Source organism: Triticum aestivum, chromosome 3A (genome assembly GCF_018294505.1).
Source record: "Triticum aestivum cultivar Chinese Spring chromosome 3A, IWGSC CS RefSeq v2.1, whole genome shotgun sequence".
Taxonomy (NCBI): Eukaryota; Viridiplantae; Streptophyta; class Magnoliopsida; order Poales; family Poaceae; genus Triticum; species Triticum aestivum.
In genome coordinates, this window is record NC_057800.1 from 104,773,789 (window position 1) to 104,791,330 (window position 17,542).

Genomic DNA, 17,542 nt, shown 5'->3' on the forward strand with positions numbered 1-17,542 from the left:
GCACTAGCCACAGCAGGGGAGCCCAAAGAGATCCCCTCAGGTAAGATACACTTCGAAAGATTAGTATTGTGCGGTGTGGGTGCAAATCTGACAAATCATATTGCAGATGGCGCCGGACTAGATCCGGACAAGCAACAACTCTTACATCGGCTAAAGGCCGGTGAGAGTATGTTGACAAAGGTGAGGCGAGAGAAGAATGATCTTCAGGATGCCAAAACCAAGATGGATGTCGAACTTAAAGATGTTTGTGGCCAGCTGTCGGACTCCACAAAGGAGAATCAGCGGCTTCGACGCGGCATTTTTAGTAAGTGCTTGAACAAACTTTGAAAAAAGAGTTCGGTGAGGAAGTCGACTAACAGAGTAATGTTTGTAGGTATGCTCACAGGTCCTCCTGCAGAGGAGATGCCTGGTTCTACGGGTGACCTTCTTCCCGAACTCATGCAACTGCACAAGCGAATTCGGCAGGCGATGCGAGGCGTTGCCCAAGCCTTATGGCCAGCCCACTCCATGCCCGAGGGCCTTGGAGAGCTTGCGGAGAAGCTGAAGGGAGCTCGGCGGCGCTTCCGGTTGTGGAAGATATCGGCCTGCCGACAAGGCGCTAGGGAGGCCTGGGCCATGGTGAAGACCCGTTTTACGAAGTCTGACCCAAACCACATGGCCGAGGTCGGATCAGTGGGGCCTGACGGGAAGGAGATCCCTGTAAGCTTAGTATACGGCCAAGTAGAGTTAGCCGCGAAGTATTCCCAGCAGTACTGTAAATTAGACAGCCTGTTAGATGGTATAGAAGAGGAATACAATCAGTCAGAATGACTATGTAATTTTGAATTGACATGTGTAATGCCTTCTAGCCGGATTGTAGATCGTTTGTCGTTGCCGACCTTTTCGCTTCAACCTCGGGACCTGACGGTCCGGAGTGTGTCCGAATACCATAACGGTTATATAAGAATCGTGGTATGTGTGGAGACCAGGCATAGGGGTCATTAGTGCTTTATCAGACAAGTGCCCAACTAGTTATGTTATATTACATGGTTAGTAAGAAACATCTTCCGAAGAGAATAGTTCCGTTAGGGGTTCCTTTTGCTGGGAGGCATGCCCTAAAGTGCATGTCCGTACTGCGTAAAAAGACACAGAAAAAAGCATCTGGGGGCGCATAAAATGAGTAAAAAGATCATCTTTTATCTCACCGACCGAATATTCCCTTAAGAACGCTAGCTTTCGGCTTCACCCAGTCTGAGGTACACATCCGGCTGACCCGGCAGTAACAATCGCAGAGGTGCTCCCTTTACCGCCTAGCCGAACAATCGGGAACGTAGGGGTAAGCACAGGAGCCAGGCAACCCAGCTTGGCCAAAACTTAAGTCATATCGATGCATATAATGGTGAAGAAAAAGGTACATGCGGAAGTTTGACGCATGTGTTGGGCGTGAAGCCCGTATAAATAAGCTTCTGTTAAAGAAGCCCCCAGGTTTAATGAGCGCGAGTGGCGCGTCACTAGATGAGCCTTTAAGGGCTATAAAAGAAAAGAGGGGAAGGAGAGAAATGTAAGACAGAAAAATGCAAAAAATGGACAGAGGAAGGAGACGAACACAGAGTCTGGCGCTAGGCATAGAATCTTCGGAGATGGGTGGCGTTCCACGGGTTCGGCTCGAGTCGGTTATCCGACGCATCTCACAGGCGGTACGCCCCGCCAGTCAGGACTTGGTCGATTATGAACGAACCTTCCCACTTGGGCTTGAGTTTGTCCTTTTTCTTATCCGGCAGGCGTAGAACTAGTTCGCCAACATTGTAATTTTTGGCCCGTACTTCTCTGCTTTGATATCTTCGGGCCTGCTGTTGATAAAATGCGGAACGGGCTTTTGCCACATCACGCTCCTCCTCCAGGGCGTCCAAGTTATCCTGCCGATCGAGCTCGGCTTCTCTTTCTTCGTACATGCGCACTCTAGGTGAGTCATGAATTATGTCGCAGGGCAGAACTGCCTCTGCGCCGTACACCATAAAGAATGGTGTGTATCCGATGGTGCGATTTGGCGTGGTCCGCAGCCCCCATAGCACAGAGTCGAGCTCCTCTACCCAGTGCGTGTTAGATTCCTTGAGGGACCGCACCAGTCTGGGTTTAATGCCGCTCATGATAAGACCATTTGCACATTCGACCTGGCCGTTGGTTTGTGGGTGATAGACGGAAGCATAATCGAGCTTGATGCCCATGTTTTTGCACCAGAGTTTTACCTCGTCGGCGGTAAAGTTTGTACCGTTATCGGTTATGATGCTGTGGGGGACGCGATGTTTTATGTCTCTGATGAATCCGGCCTCTAATAGCTTGGCTAGCTCCTCACCCATAGCCTGTCTCTTGGGTTCGGAAAAATGCCGAAGGGCTTGTTTGACAGGTTTAAATCCTTTTAGGATATTTAAGCTGTGTTCGGCCAGCCTGCGTGGGATTCCTGGCATGTCTGAAGGGTGCCAGGCAAAGATGTCCCAGTTCTCTCGTAGGAACTCTCGCAGTGCGGCGTCTGCATCAGGGTTCAGTCGTGCCCCGATTGAAGCTGTTTTGTTGGGGTCCGTTGGATGGACCTGGAATTTGACTATTTCGTCGACTAGCTTGAAGGATGTGGATTTGGATCTCTTATCGAGTATCACATCATCCCTGTTAACCATGGAGCGCAGCGCAGTCATTTCCTCGGCCGCTAAGGCTTCGGATAGCGCCTCAAGGGCTAATGCGGCCGTCTTGTTTTCGGCGCGGAGTGCTATGTCTGGATCACTAGCTAGAGTGATAATTCCATTCGGCCCGGGCATCTTAAGCTTCATGTACCCGTAATGGGGTATTGCTTGGAAGATTGTGAATGCTTCCCGCCCTAGTAAAGCGTGATGTCCTCTCTTAAACGGGGCCACCTGAAACGTGACTTCTTCGGACCTATAATTATCCGGCGTGCCAAACACCACATCTAGTGTGATTTTTCCTGTGCAGCGCGCTTCCCGACTGGGGATTATTCCTCCAAAGGTTGTGCTGCTTCGCTTGATGCGGTTCCAGTCTATTTCCATTTTTGAAGGGTTTCCTCATAAATGAGGTTTAGTCCGCTGTCTCCATCCATGAGCACCTTGGTGAGGCGAAAGCCGTCCACTATGGGACTGAGGACCAATGCGGCTGGTGCTCGGGCTGTTCGGAATCTAGGTTCATCACTTGTGTTGAAGGTAATAGCAGTGTCGCTCCATGGATTTATTGTTGCAACTTGATAGACTTCGACGAGGCTGCAGAGTGTTCTTTTTCGCATATTATTTGATGCGAAAGTCTCGAAGACTGTGAGAATGGTACTGGTGTCCTCGGGTTGGCTTTCTATGGCCTCCAGGATTAAGAGATTTTGGCCACCTGCCGGAGTATCCAACATGCTCTAAGGCTGTGAGTTGGTGTGGCGTCCTCTGTACTGTGAATTCTACATGGTCCATCAAGCCACCTTTCCAGTACGGTTCCATGCAATGTAGAGGGTTTTGGCTTTTTGGTGTTTATCCCGGGTGTCCTATGATGATGCACCCTCTTAGTTCGGACGGGATTACAATTCAAGGCCGGATTATCCCAAAATTTTATTTCGGTTTTCCAGGCGCTTTCCATCGCACAGTATTTTTGTACTATGGACGCCAAGTCAGTGAAGCGTGTAATATCACGACGACTTACGGCGTTAAGGATTCCCTCGTCCGTGCAATTACTGCAGAAAATAGAGATTGCGTCTCCCTCGCGGCAATCCTTTATCCTGTTCATAACCAGGAGGAATCTGGCCCAGTAATGATGTACTGTTTCCTCGGGCCTCTGCCTGATTTGGGAGAGATCGCTTATGTTCGGGTGGGCGGGTGTCATTGAATCTGAAACCTCACCCAATCCAAGATTCGGAGGCCGAAGGGTTTCTGAACTCTGAAGTTCGGATTCTTGGATGTTGTCCAACGAATCCAGCCCGTTGCCTGATCCTAAGCTCAGATCTTGAGTTACATCTTCCTCTCCGCGGGTATCCGGCTTGGAGGAGTCGGGAATTCGGACGTAGCTAGTCCTTAAAATAGATGAAGGGTTGCCGCACTGCGCCTCTACCACGGCAACGTGGTGGGTGACTTGGGGAGAGTTAATTTCTCTTAGATCGGGTTTAAGCCCAACCTGGTCGTAATCCGTAGCGACCCCCAGGGCAGCGATGCGATCCAAGAGCTCGTTTACGGAAGAGAGCTCCATTGGATCTAGCTGCTCGATGAGCTCTGAGCTGACGTGTAGGTTGCTTTTGATGACCCGAGAGGTCACCGTCGGCGCAACAGCCGAACAGGCGGTCATGAGAAAACCACCTAGCCGGAGGGTTTGGCCGACAGCCAAGGCTCCCTTAGCAACGGCGCCGTCTTTAAAGACAGGAGGAGGCATCCTTCCTGATTGTGACGGCACAGAGGAACTCTCAATGAAAGCACCAATGTCGGTGTCAAAACTGGCGGATCTCGGGTAGGGGGTCCCGAACTGTGCGTCAAGGCCGGATGGTAGCAGGAGACAAGGGACACGATGTTTTTTACCCAGGTTCAGGCCCTCTCGATGGAGGTAATACCCTACTCATGCTTGATTAATATTGATGATATGGGTAGTACAAGAGTAGATCTACCACGAGATCAAGGAGGCTAAACCCTAGAAGCTAGCCTATGCTATGATTGTTGTGTATGGAGTTGATTGCCTACGGACTACAACCCTCCATTTTATATAGACACCGGATAGTGTTAGGGTTACATAGAGTCGGTTACAATGGTAAGAGATCTTGAATATCCGCATCGCCAAGCTTGCCTTCCACGCCAAGGAGAGTCCCCTCCGGACACGGGACGAAGTCTTCAATCTTGTATCTTCATAGTCCAGGAGTCCGGCTGAAGGTATAGTCCGGCTACCCGAACACCCCCTAATCCAGGACTCCCTCACTAAGCGTACCAAATTTCACTGGAAGGACTTGAAGCATGTCATAAACTTTGTTGATAATCTGACAGAGATAGCACAGCGTATGAACGCTGGATTTCGGATGGGATTAATTAGACCTATGGTGCACACACTGAACAAGACCAATTGTGTGCATAAAACGCTGGTAAAAAGTCTTATTTTAATGTTGATGCTCATAAACTATATATCTTCAATGATATGTTACAATTGTTTTTTATTCTACATGTCAACAGAAATTGCCCCCCTGTAGCAGTTCCTGGATCGATTTCCCGGCGTGGTCGAATTACACTTTTGCCTGCTAATAACGCTAGAGTGATTGCAAGGTACGGCATTTCCCGCAGAAATGGAACCATTCAAATTAACAAGTTCTCGCTTCTCGTGGCAATGCATCCATATTGGAAAATTGGAGACACTGTTCTACTCATGATCTACCAAGGCACAGGAGGGCTCTTCATTTTCATTGACGAGCTGCCGAGTCACCGTGATCAAGCTGCTTCCAGTGGATAGTTGTGGTTGTTGGCCCTCAGCCTCTTAAAATGTTCTAGCTGGTACTATATACGTTAAGTATGTAGATATGGACCATATGGTTGTTGGCCCTTAGCCTCTTAAAATGTGATAGTTGTTACTATGTTAAGTATGTAAATATGGACTATATGGTTGTCAAAACCGTGTTACGAAGATCCTCCTTTTGTCGAATAGTGTAACCACTATATATATGTATATATATGTTACTCAAATGTTGTTACCCAAGTTCACAAATTTTTATGGAAAGTGTTAGTAACGTACACAGTTCATTGAGTTTAAGCGTGTGCCCGATGACCAGAAGGCATTTGCATATTAACTGTCCATATTGCAAATTCACACACATGTTAACATAAGGAAACGTATGTGTAACATACTAATCATCGCACACGAGTACTCGCAGACACATCATGTGCGATACTCCGCCACCGCAAGCAACTAGTTTGCATTTTTCAAAGTTTTTTGTACACACAGAATCGCACACGAAGTAACTGCATTGACCGTCTGTGTTGTAATTTCTCATCGCAAACAGTTCATCTGAGTCGGTTGTTTGCCACGTACCACACACATCTTGTTTACATGACTCGTTTGTGTTTTTTGGCTCATCGCAAACAGTTCATCCATGTGAATTGTATGCCGCATATCACACACATCTTGTTAAGTTGAACCATTTTTTTTGTGTTCCCTAATCGAAAACAGTTCGTCCGAGTTAACCGATGCCGTATATCGCACACACATTGATATGTCTACCCGTTTCTGTTGTTCTACCTCATCGCAAATAGTTTGAATGGATTAATCATGTGTCCTGCATCACACACATTGTTATGGATGCCCATTTCTGTTGTTCTGCCTCATGGTAGACCGTTTGAATGGATTAACCGTGTGTCCTGCATCGCACATGCAACTAAAATCTGAACCGTGTTTGATGGCTCCGCCATCGCAATTGTTTTGCACCTTTTTGACGGGTTTTTTACACCATCATTTGCGATTATGGCATCGCACACAGTTTCGTCGAAGGGTCTCTGATCGTAGTGTCGCGTTAGCAGTATCCTGCAGTAGTGATGCATATAAGAATTCAGAGAAGATTCAAATAATATTCATAGATAATCTGATCATAAATCCACAATTCACCGGATCTCGACAAACACACCGCAAAAGAAGATTACATCAGATAGATATCCAAGAACATCGAGGAGAACATGGTATTGAGAATCAAAGCGAGAGAATAATCCATCTAGCTACTAGATATGGACCCGTAGGTCCAAGGTAAACTACTCACGCTTCATCGGAAGGGCAATAGGATTGATGTAGATGCCCTCCGTGATTGAATCCCCCTCCGGCAGGATGCCGGAAAAGGCCCCAAGATGGGATCTCACAAGAATAGAAGGTTGCGGCGGTGAAAAGGTGATTTCATGGATGCTTCTGGTCTTTCTGAAATATATGTGAATATATAGGGCCAAGGGCTAGGTCAGAGGAGTCCCAGGGGGTGGCAAGGTACGCCCCCCTAGGGCGGGCCCTCCACCCATGCCACCGCCTCGTGGCTCTTCTGACTTGCACTCCAAGTCTCCTAGGTGTCTTTTGGTCCAAGAAAAATCATCACGAAAGTTTTATTCCGTTTGGACTTCGTTTGATATTCCTTTTCTGCGAAGCTCAAAAACTAGGAAAAAAACAGAAACTGGCACTGGGCTCTAGGTTAATAGGTTAGTCCCAAAAATAATATAAAATAGCATTATTAATGCATATAAAACATCCAAAATAGATAATATAATAGCATGGAACAATAAAAAAAATAGATACATTGGAGACGTATCACTCTCCTCTTCGGGGGTAATACCAACTCAGCTCACGAGTTGTAGGGGCCATAGGTTTCGCTAGAGGCATCTCTCAAAAGAACATTGCAAACGGTGGGTACACAAATTACCATTGGGCAATTGATAGAGAAGTGCATAGCTATGATGTTATTCATGGCATGATCAATACATAGGCATTACGTCCGTGACAAGTAGACTGTTAAACTTACTAACGCCTACTACTATTACCCCACTTTAAGAGTGCTTCTATTCTTGCCTCTCGAGGCATTAAGTTCGTGATAACCAGAGTAATGCATGAAGTATGATGACATAATGTAGACAGAATAAAACCAAGCAATATGATTAAAACCCCTTGTTTTACCCTTAGTAGCAACAATACAAATACATGCCTCGCTACCCTTCCTATCATAGAACAAGGACATCGCAACATTGAACCTACTACAAAGCACCTCTCGCGCTGAAGTTAAATCAATCTAGTTGTCCAAACCAAACAGATAGATCAAAGAGAAATGCCAAGCTATAACAATCACACATAATAAAGTTCAGAAAAGACTCAATTACTTTCAATGAATAATCTGATCATAAACCCACAATTCATCGGATCCCAACAAATGCACCGCAAAAGAGTACAACGAGTCGATTTTCAAAGAGAACATTGTATTGAAAATCAAAGAGAGAGAGAGAGAGAGTGAACGCCATCTAGCTAGTCACTATGGACCCATAGGTCATGTAGGAACTACTCACACGTCATCAAAGGTGCAGCAAGATTGATGCAGAAGCCCTCCGTGATTGATTCCCCCTTCGGTAGAGTACCGAAGAAGGCCTCTAGATGGGATCGTGGAAGAACATAGACTTGTGGTGGTGGAAAAGGTGCTTTGTTAGTGCTTCTATTTTTTTAATATTTGGTAATTTATAGCGCTGGAATTAGGTCAGATGGAGCCACGAGGGAACCCCAAGACATCATGGTGCGCCTACCCCCAGGGCATGCCCTGTTGTCTTGTCGTATCCTCATCTCTCTTCTAGAGTCCCTCCAAATCTTCCAGGGTCTTTTTGGTCTAGAAAAAATTGTCAAAAAGTTTCGTCATGTTTGGACTCCATTTGGTATGGGTTTTCTATAAAACCAAAAACAAGCATAAAACAACAACTGGCACTAAGCACTAGTGAGGGAGTCCTGGATTAAGGGGTCCTCAGGCGTACGGCATGTTAACTATGGGCCAGACTGATGGGCTATGAAGATACGAAGACCGAAGACTGCACCCGTGTCCGGATGTGACTCTCCTTGATGTGGAAGGCAAGCTTGGCGACCAAATATGTAGATTCCTTTCTTTGTAACCGACCTTATGTAACCCTAGATCCTCCCGGTGTCTATATAAACCGGAGGACTTAGTCCAGAGGGAGGGATATTCATTACCATAGCCATACAAGCTAGACCTCTAGGGTTTAGCCATTATGATCTCGTGGTAGATCAACTCTTGTAATACTCATATTCATCAAGATCAATCAAGCAGGACGTAGGGTATTACCTCCATAGAGAGGGCCCAAACCTAGGTAAACATCATGTCCCCTGTCTCCTGTTACCATCGACCTTAGACGCACAGTTCGGGACCCCCTACCTGAGATCCGCCAGGTTTGACACCGACATTGGTGCTTTCATTGAGAGTTCCACTATGACGTCGATGACAGGATCGATGTCTCGCCTTGTCCTCAAGGATAATATCACCACTGGAGGAATGCTGGCTCCATGCCAAACCCTCCGGCTGGGCGGCTTTACCATGACCACCCGTTCGGTTGTTAAGCCGACGATGACCTCTCGAGTCATCGAAAAACCCCTTCGTATCGACTCTGAACACTCCAAGAAGATGGATCCAGCAGAGCTTTCGTCCTTAAACGAGCTCCTAGATTGCATCGCCGCCCTGGGGGTCGCTACAGACTATGATCAAATTGGGCTTAAACCCGATCAGAGAGAAATCAAATCTCCACCGATCGCCCACCAGATAGTGGTAGTCGAGGAGCGAGTCGACAACTCTTCCTCCATACTAAGGACAGACTATGTCCGGATCTCCGGTCTCGAAGAGCCGGACGCCTACCTGCGAGGAGATGCATCCTGCCCTCCGAACATAGAATCAGACGACGGGCCTAAGAAATCAGTGGATATCCCGAAGCCCGACCTGGTAAGTTGTAAGACCTTCAGACTCCGGATCCAAAACTGGGTCAGGGTTCAGATTTAAATCCACCCACCCGAATACAAGCGCTCTCATGAGCATACAACAGCAGTCTCAGGAAATGGTCCACCACTTCTCGGCCAAATTCCTTCTTGTCAAAAACAAGATTAAAGATTGCCATGACGAGGAAGCGATCTCAGTGTTCCGCAACAATTGCAGGGACGAAGGAATCCTCAACGCCATCAACCGCCATCGCATCCTACACTTCGCTGACTTGGCAACTATCGTACAGAAGTACAGCGCAATGGAAAGCGCCTGGAAAACTCAAGCATTCCATCGGGAATCATCGGCCCCCACTCAACCCCTCATTCAGGCTAAAAGGTCGCACCCTTTCAACATGCCCGGTTCAATAATAAAGAAATATAAGTCCAGTATGGGGCGCGGAACCGTTCTGGAAGGATGGCTCGATGGGTCATGCAAAATACACGCAACACCGTATAACATACCAACACATAGCCTTAGAGCATATTGGATACTCCGGCAAGTGGCCAAGAACGGCGAGGATATCCTCACCAAGAATAACCCAGAACAACACCCCCCAGAAGACGACGACCCCAAAGTACTGACGGTCTTCGAGACATTCGCCTCAAACAATAGGCGCAAAAGAGCACTACGCGGACTCGCCGAAGTCTGTCAAATAGCAGCAATAAACCCTTGGAACGACACGGCAATAAATTTTAATGCCGGTGACGAACCAAAATACAGGACAGTCCGAGCACCAGCCGCCTTGGTCCTCAGTCCAATCATGGACGTCTTTCAGCTCACCAAGGTTCTCATGGACGGCAGCAGTGGACTAAACCTCATCTACGAAGATACACTCTGCAAAATGGAAATAGACAGGAGCCGCATTGAGCAAAGCAGCACGACCTTCCAAGGAATTATTCCTGGTCGGGAGGCGCGGTGTGCGGGAAAAATAACACTCGACGTGGTATTCGACACACCGGAGAACTATCGGTCCGAAGAAATAACCTTCCAAGTGGCCCCTTTCAACAGCGGATATCACACCCTCTTGGGGCGGGAGGCATTTACGTGCTTCCAGGATGTACCTCATTACGAGTACATGAAGCTTAAGATGCCCAGGCCCAAAGGCATAATCACTCTCGCCAGTGATCCGGACATAGCACTCCGCGCCAAAAATAAAACCGCATCCCTGGCCCTTGAGGCATTATCTAAAGCCCTCGCGGCTGAAGAATTAACTGCACTGCGCTCCACGGTGGACAGGGACGATGTGATCTTAGACAAATGCCCCAAATCCACGTCCTTCAAGCCAGCGGAAGAAATAGTCAAATTCTAGGTCCATTCAATGAACCCCAAAAAGACAGCATCTATTGGGGCACAACTAGACCCAGCGGTCGACGCCGCGCTAAGGGATTTTCTTCGCGAAAACTGGGATATATTCGCCTGGCACCCTTCTGACATGCCAGGAATCCCGCGCAAACTGACCGAACACAGCCTCAACATATTAAAGGGATACAAACCGGTCAAACAAACACTGTGGCGCTTTTTCGAACCCAAACGTCAAGCCATGGGAGAGGAGCAAGCCAAGCTAATCGAGGCCGGATTCATTAGAGAAATAAAACATTCAGACTGGCTGGCAAACCTGGTGATGGTACCAAAGAAGGATAAATCCTGGCACTTGTGCATTGATTTTAAAGACCTCAATAAGGCTTGCCCTAAGGATCCCTTCCCCCTCCCCCGCATTGACCAAATCATTGATGCTACCGCAGGACACGACTCAATGTGTTTCCTCGATGCATATTCCGGATACCATGAAATCAAAATGAGGGAGTCTGACCAAGCTGCAACAGAATTCATCACCCCATATGGGCAATTCTGCTGCAACGCCATGCCCTTAGGGCTCAAGAACGCCGGCGCCACCCACCAACGCATGATCCAAACATGCCTGGAGAAACAGATCGGAAATATAGTTGAAGCCTATGTGGATGATGTTGTAATCAAGACAAGGCACGTCGAAACACTAATAGACGACCTATGCCTCACATTTGACAACCTCCGCGCATATGACATTAAGCTCAATCCAGAAAAGTTTGTTTTTGGCGTCCCCACAGGAAAGCTGCTGGGCTTCATCGTCTCTAATAGAGGAATTGAAGCAAATCCAGCCAAAATCCGAGCTTTGTCACAGTTGGCTACGCCAATAGACCTTAAACAAGTCCAAAAACTCGTGGGTTGCATGTCAGCTTTGACCGGCTTTATCTCCAGATTTGGGAGAAAAGGCACTGCCACTCTATCACCTTCTGCTGTGAACCGATCACTTCAAGTGGACGGACGCGGCAACAGCCGGACTGGAAGAAATAAAAACACTCATAGCAAGCAACCCAATCTTGGCCGCACCAAACGTCGGCGAACCCATGCTGCTATACATATCGGCAACACATCAAGTGGTGAGCGCCGTGCTCGTCATTGAACGAGAACAAGGCGGACACAAATTCCTACTTCAGAAGCTAGTATACTACGTATCCACTGTCCTTACACCATGCAAATCCTGGTACCCCCATTATCAAAAGATAGCATATGCGGTCTTCATGGCATCCCGAAAACTATGACACTACTTCCAGGAGTGTTCGATCACGGTGGCTTCCGAAGTACCACTCAACAACATAATAAACAATTGCGATGCCACGGGCCGGATTGCCAAATGGGCCATTGAGCTCCTTCCATTTGATATTACATACAAACCACGTCGAGCTATTAAATCCCAAGTACTGGCTGACTTCGTCGCCGAATGGACAGAGGCCGAACTCCCTAAAGAGTACGGCACATATTCCAACTGGGTTATCTACTTCGATGGCTCCAAAATGCTGGCAGGGCTAGGAGCGGGCGTCGTTTTGACGTCCCCCACTGAGACGTCGTTCAATACGTCCTCCAAATACTATACATAGACTCCAACAACGCAGCCGAATACAAGGCCTTATTGCATGGTCTCCGGATGGCTGTCTCCATGGGCATACAGCGCCTGGAAGTGCGCGGGGACTCAAACCTTGCAATATCTCAAATAAATGGGGACTTCGATGCCAAAGATCCGAAGATGGCAGCTTATCGTAATGTCGTCCTAAAAATGTCGACTCGTTTTGAGGGGCTCGAGTTCCATCATGTGGCTCGAGAAAGTAATCAAGCGACGGACGTTCTTGCTCGTATCGGCGCCAAGCGCGACCTCGTCCCACCCAATATCTTCCTGGAAAGGCTTTTTAAGCCATCCATGGTATGGCAGGGGGAGAGCGGCAACACTAGTCGGGATCCGAACACAACTCCAGATTCCGAACACACTGATACCATCGAAGGACCAGCCTCCGAAATAACTCTGTCGGCCCATCTCATTATGGCAGTCATTACCCCATGGACCGAACCCTTCTTGGCCTACCTTAATAGGAAGGAACTTCCCGAGGATCAGAATGAGGCCCGCCGCATTGTCCGGCGCTCGAAGGCCTACAAGGTTCACGACGGAGAGCTCTAGAAGAAAAGCACTATCGGAGTCCTTCAAAGATGTATATCCGAGGAGGAGGGGCGGAAGCTCCTAGCTGAGATTCACGCAGGTCTTGGCGGGCACCACACCGCAGCTCGGGCCCTTGTTAGCAAGGCCTTCCGCACAGGGTTTTATTGGCTGACGGGCCGAGCATATGCACAGGACCTTGTCCAACATTGCGTCGGATGCCAACTCTTCGCCAACCAAAGCCATATGCCCCCCACCACCCTACAAACAATCCCCATTACTTGGCCTTTTGCGATCTGGGGACTAGATATGGTTGGACCCTTAAAGGAGGAAGCCATAATAAAAAATATCTGCTGGTTATGGTGGATAAATTCACTAAGTGGATAGAGGCCAAACCAGTTAAAACGGCTGAGTCTGGGCCGGTGATAGAATTCATATCCGGTGTTGTACACCGTTACGGTGTTCCACACAGCATCATCACTGATAACGGCTCCAATTTCACAGCTGATGAGGTGAAAACCTGGTGCGCTAAGTTGGGCATCAAGCTTGATTACGCCTCTGTCTACCATCCGTAGACAAACGGCCAAGTAGAACGAGCCAACGGTGTTATAATGAGCGGCATCAAACCCAGGCTGGTGCGGTCTTTGAAGGAATCAGACACACACTAGGTCGATCGAGGAGCTTGACTCTGTACTCTGGGGGCTGCGGACCACGCCCATTCACACTACCGGATACACACCCTTTTTCATGGTGTACGGCGCAGAGGTTGTGCTACCCTGTGACATTATACATGACTCACCTCGGGTGCGCATGTACGAAGAGAGAGAGGCCGAGCTCGATTGGCAGGACAGCTGAGACGCCCTGGAGGAGGAGCGTGACGTTGCAAAAGCCCGCTCCACATTTTATCAACAACATGCCCGCAAATATCAAAGCAGAGAAGTACGGTCCAAGACTTATAACATTGGCGAACTCGTTCTATGCTTGCCGGAGAAGAAAAAGGACAAACTTAAGCCCAAATGGGAGGGTACCTTCATCATTGACGAAGTTCTCACCGGAGGAGCGTACCGCCTGTGCGATGCGTCAGACAACCGCCTCGAGCCGAACCCCTGGAACGCAGCCAGACTCCGAAGATTCTATGTCTAAGCGTCGAACTCTTTGTTCCTCTCCTTCTCCTTGTTGTTTCCATAATACTTTTTTCGTCTTTCTCTCTCTTTTCGTTTTTTCTCTTTAGCCTTAACGCTTTCGTGCGGTTAGACCGCGCACCCCTGACGCACACATATGTCTTCAAATATGTACGCCCATTATACCTGGGGGCTTCTAATACAGAAGCTTGCTATTATTCTCCGGGCATCAAGCCCATCACATATGCGTTTTTTCCATATGTACCTTTTCTTCGCCATTATATGCATCGATATGACTTAAGTTTTGGCCAAGCTGGGTTGCCTGGCTCCTATGCTTATGCCCTATGTTCCCGTTAGTTTGGCTAGGGCATAAAGAGAGCACCTCTGTGATTGTTACTACCGGGTCATCCGGATGTATACCTTAGACTGGGTGAAGCCGAAAGCTAGCGTTCTTAAGGGAATATTCGGTCGGTGGATTAAACATGTTTTTTGCATTCGCTCCATTTGCCATTTTTTCAATCACAGTTCGGGCATGCGCTTTAACGCATGCACACCCAGGGAAAGGAACCCTTAACGGAACTATTCTCTCTGGAAGATGTTTCTTACATAATGTAATATAACATAACTAGCCGGATACAACTTGTTTGTTCAAGCAACTATGACCCCTACGCCTGGTTTCCATGCATACCCCAGTCTATTTGGCCGCACGGGTATTTGGAAACAATCCGCGCCTTCGGGTCCAGAGGGTAAAGCGAAAACGTCTGCCATGACAATCGTTTTACAATTCAGCTAGACGGAATAATACACAGCGATTTCAACTCAAAAATTTCCTCCTCTATACCCTCCAGCAGGCTATCTAACTTACAATCCGGCTGGGAATATTTGGTAGCTACTGCTACTTGGTCATACACCAAATTAACGGGAACTTCCTTCCCGTCTGACCCTAGAGGTCCGACCCGAGCCATATGATTCGGGTCAAGCTTGGTGTACCGTGTCTTCACCATGGCCCAGGCTTCTCGAGCCCCTTCTCGGCAGACCGATATTTTCCACAATCGAAAGCGCCGCCGCGCCCCCTTGAATAGCTATAGGAGCTCCTCCATCTTTCCTGGAGGGGAGGCAGCTGGCCACAAGGCTTTGGCAACGCTTCGCATCGCCTGCCGAGCTTGCTCATGAATACGCGACAGCTCTTGTAGCAGATCGCCTGAGAATCCGGACATCTCATCTTCGGGAAGGCCGGTCAGCATACCTACAGATATAACTTTGTCAGTTCCTGATATCTCCGAACTATTATAAGGCAAATTCGGCCACATACCGAACATGTCGCCGCGTAGCCTTTTATTCTCCTTCACGGAGTCGGCCAGTTGGGCCCGTACATCTTTCAGATCCTCGCCCAATCGGGTATTCAAATCCTGGAGCTGTTCTTCTCTAGTACGACTTTTGTGAGCACACGCTCGCCTGCGGCTAGCAGCTTCTTGGCTTCTCGTTCTCCGTCTTGGGCAGTTTTCAGTTGTTCTTGCAGTTGACCTAGTGATCCTGATAGGAGGTGAGCAACCGTGTTTAACATTATCGGTATACCATTCTGTTTTATCGATGGAGGGGAACATTACTAGGAGACGCCTTCTTGGATTTCTCCAGTTCGGCACGGGCAGTAGTTAGCTGTGTCTGGCACTTTTCTAGCTCTTGGGCTAACAGGTTGTTCTTCTCCGTAAGAACCTGGTTATTCAACGATACTTAAATCAGTTGTACCAACTGCTTCAAGTCTGGGGGGCTACTGGCATATGGTTATCATAATCAGACAAAGTAAACTTACCCGCACATCTTTTAAATGCTGCCTTGTGGCTCTGTTAAGCCCATCTCAAGCAGCTCGGATGTATGCATTAGCCGAGCCGAAGGTGTTAAATGCTTCTTCTGAAAAGTCGGGGTCTTATAAAATGGCCCTGCGGCGCCGATGATTCATGGCGCTCTCCACTTTCGAGTTAGTGACGGATACATCCTCCGAATCCTCGACTGGAGGACAGTCCGGCGTTACCCCCGCATCAGCCCTCGTCTTTACGGTAGGATCTGGATCCTGGCTCTGGGAAGTATGACCAGCCGGACCCCCAGATATAGTCCGGCTTATACACTTTTCCTAATACAGGATAAACATAAAGGTCACAGTTGGATGTGACTGCCAAGGTGCATATTTGCAAATCCATACCTCTTTGATGAAGGCTCGGCCGTATCTTTGTTTGCCTTCCTCTTCGAAGGCTTGCTCGGCGTGGGGGCCACTCTCTTCGAAGATGCCCCTGGGCAGCATGACGCACCGAGCACCTCCCCTTTTGAGCACAGGACAGTGCGGTGGGTGAGGCAGTATGAGAAAACTTTTTCGGATGAAATATCTCCGGATTACTTACGTGTGGAGCAGGAAGAAGACCGGGATAATCGGTGATGATGGCCACTTCTGTGCCGTCATAGTTCGTTTGGTAAAACACCCCATTCACGAGCACCACGAATATATCCGGATCCTCTTCGAATCCGGGGTCGAGGTCCCGGTTGTGGCCCTTCGGCTGCGGGGCAGGGTTGTAAAGCCCCTCGGAAATCTTTTTAATGTTCGTTGAACATAGCTCGGGGAGTAGAATGAGTAGAGCAGAGGAGTTGGGAACTTACCCAGCTAGGAGGACTATACATGGAATATCCTTCCATGTGCTTGATGCGCAGGAACTCCTCTTCCTCCCCTTTCAACAGTTCGACCAATATTTTGGCCAGGGCGGTAGGGGTGTCTGGACCCTTCCTGCCACAGCGGGAGGCGTCATCTTCCCCATTATAGTGCCACATGGGAAGTCCTTTGTATTGGAGTGGCTGGACCCCCCGCACTATGGAGGTCACCATTACTTCGACCATCGTATATCCGGACTAGGCGAGCATCCTTATCTTGCTCAAGAGTTGGCGAACCTCCGCACTATCTTCCTCTTCGAGGCTCCGAGGGCGCCTGCTGTGACGTTTCTTCAAGGGAACACTTGTGAACTCAGGAAGACCCCTCCAGGCTGGGTCTGGAAGTACAACGTCCTCGATGTAGAACCACTCGAAAGTCCACTCTTCAGACGCCTTCTTCGGCGTGCTGGATAGGTATCCGGTCTCGGCAATGCGCCATATTTCGGCTCCGCCCACTTCAAATATCGATCCTTCATGGTTACGCGGGACAAGGCAGAATAACTTTCTCCACAGTTCAAAATGGGCCTCACAACCCAGGAATAGTTCGCATAAAGCGACATAACCCCTAATGTGCAGGATGGAGGCTGGAGTAAAGTTATGCAGCTGGAGGCCATAATATTCCAGAAGCCCTCGGAGGAATGGATGAATTGGAAATCCTACGCCCCTTAGCAGATAGGGGACGAAACACACTCGTTCCCCCCAGATGGATTGGGGAAATCCTCTGCCTGGGTTTTGCCGTCAAAGGAGGCCAACCCTGCGCGAAAAGGGACCAGATCCGCAGAGGGGAGAAACCCC